Source organism: Triticum dicoccoides, chromosome 5A (assembly GCF_002162155.2).
Source record: "Triticum dicoccoides isolate Atlit2015 ecotype Zavitan chromosome 5A, WEW_v2.0, whole genome shotgun sequence".
In the NCBI taxonomy this organism is placed as follows: domain Eukaryota; kingdom Viridiplantae; phylum Streptophyta; class Magnoliopsida; order Poales; family Poaceae; genus Triticum; species Triticum dicoccoides.
This window is the reverse complement of record NC_041388.1, coordinates 389,018,839-389,021,548: the sequence shown is the minus strand read 5'-3', so window position 1 is coordinate 389,021,548 and position 2,710 is coordinate 389,018,839.

The following is a 2,710-nucleotide window of genomic DNA, read 5'->3' as shown; positions in this document are numbered from 1 at the left end:
CAAAGAAAACAAAAACCCCAGCCACAGAAATGCTGACGCGTGGATGCCTATTGGTCCCGATTGGTGCCACCAACCGGGACCAAAGGGTCTCCTATCTGGGCTCCGCCCACAGGCCACGTGGAGGCCCATCTGTCCCGGTTCTGGATTGAACCGGGACTAAAGGGACAGGGCATTAGTACCGACCCTTTAGTCCCGGTTCAGGAACCGGGACAAAAGGCCCTTACGAACCGGGACAACAGGCCCTTTTTTTACCAGTGCGCCGCTGCCTTGACGGCGAGTTTGCCAAGATCGACGAGGAGTGATCGCTTAGCGACTGTTCTGCCAACGCCGGTCGCGACAAGGTCGCCGCTAGGGCTCCGAAGGCCACGTCGGTAGTGGTCACAACGACACTTCGCACAACGCAGCAGGAGGCGGAGCGGCTCCCCTGCGAGCGGCAGGTAGTCGCGGCCCTCCGGTGTCGTACCTCTGCTGGAGGGACCACGACGATGACGACGACGATGGCACCGACGGAGACGGCGGAGCGGCAGGGCGTGGCGGCCACGAGTACGAGGTGGTCGTCGGGCATAGGGTTCATGTTCTTTTTCTAGTTTTTTAGTTAAACGGTCGAAATATCGACCTTTTTATGTAAATTATATCCAAACTTGAATGAAATCCGTTCGATTTGATCGAATTTCTTGAGGTTGGTTTGAATTGTTGGCTGGATGTACGCGACTGGGTTGGATGTCGTCCTCTCGTATCCGTGTCCGCAAACTGATCCTCGCGTCTTTTCATGGACGAATGCGGAAAAAAATTGTTGATTACTGTTAAACATGTTCTTAGGTGTTACTCCCTCTGTTCATAAATATTTGTCTTTCTAGATATTTCAAATGGACTACCACAGTATATAGACATATTTTAGAATGTGGATTCATTCATTTTGCTTCGTATGTAGTCACTTATTGAAATCTCTAGAAAGACAAATATTTAAAAACGGAGGGAGTATAAGAAAGAAGGGAAAGAAAGCATCCGCGTTGCACATACAGGGCCAAGGCATGCATGCATTGCATGCACACTAGGAACAGATGAACAACCAAGCGAGGAAGCATTCGTGTACATGCATGCGTATAGATGGTGACCAAATGCCAAGATTAGTGGTGTTTCGTCTTTGCCATCTCAGCGCCAACCGGAAGAGTGTGGGTCAGGGCCAAACGCCAGGCACCGTGGCGTCTCCTATGCAACCCAGACGCCATGAATGTTGGCGTGACCAAAAAAAGATCAGATTCGAAAATATTTCAGAAACAGGGTCAATTCGTGCTTAAGTTTGCCGTATAGGTTAGAACAGAAATTTTGTCCCCTCACCTCAGTGCAGCCAAAGCAAACGCTCGGAACCGTGCGTACCATGGGACGCGACGGCGACGAGACATCTCTTTTGCTTGTCAGCAGCTCAGCATCGCATTGTTGTTACCCGTACCGTTTGGGACAGCGGAGTAATGTGATCCAACCCCAGAGGCGATCGCCCGGGGTAAGTGCCAGACACAGGGCTATGGGCCTCGGAGCGGCATCGGCAAAGTGTGCGTCCACGTTGCCGAGGAGGATAGAGGCGCCATCGTCGACCGATTCGGATCGAGCGAGCTAGGATTTGCCCGAAAAAGGTAGTAGCGCACGTGTCGCCAACACCAGACCTGATGGGATCGCGCGATGTTACTTGCCCCCGCAGCTCCTGTCACTCCCCTAAGCATCTCCAACAGCTCGTCTAATCGGATGTGTATATGCGTTTTACACCACGAGGGCCAAAAACTGGGGTCCAGCAGCTCGTCTAAACGGACGTGCAAATATACACATTGTCCAAATCGGTCTCGAAGACGTCCACGCGTGTCACACCCTAGCTAGTCATGCATCAGAGTGTGTGCATCATGTTTAAAATTCCATTTAATTTGAAATGGGGATTTGTGAAACCCTCAGAATCATTTCTAAAAATGACCCAAATAAAAATTTCTCCAAAAGGGTCCAAGAAAATGCTCATGTTGCTCTCTGAAAATATTGGACAGAGATAAAAATCAAACCAATATTTTTAAGAGCTCATACGTATTTATTTTGGGCATTTAGAATTAATGCATAAATATTTGCTTTGGAAATATATTAGTTATATATATTAATATATGTCCAAATATTATGCCATTTATAAAGGAGCTCTGGAATAATATATCTAGCTCCTGCAAAAATTGGCATAAGGTAAATAAATGATTTAATATTTTTTTAAATCAAAACAAATGTCAGAAATTAGAAAAAGAAAAATAAATAAAAGGAGGAGCTTACCTGGGCTCCTCCCTGTCCGGCCCAGCCAGCTGGCGGCCCAGCCAGCAGGCGGCCCAGCCCGCCTCCCTCCTCTATCGTCTTCGTCCACGACAGAGGGAGGGGAGTGTGGCCGGCGCGCGCGCGCGCCACCGCGCCACGCCACCTGCTCGCCTGCCTGCCTGCCCCTCCCCTCCTCGTCTCGATGCCCCGGACGACGCCACGCCCTCCCCCCTGCTCTCTCTCACTCTCCCGCGGTTCTTCCCTCCTCTCCCTCGCTCTCTCTCTCACGGCCGAACACCACCATCGCCGCCGTTCGCCATAGCAGCCGTCACCGGCCACCCCTCGCCCCTCCGCTGAGCTCAGGAGCTCCGCCGCGACCCCCTCTTCCTCCCCACCAAGCCAAGCCCCTCCGGAAGCCCTGCATCGCCGCCCACGT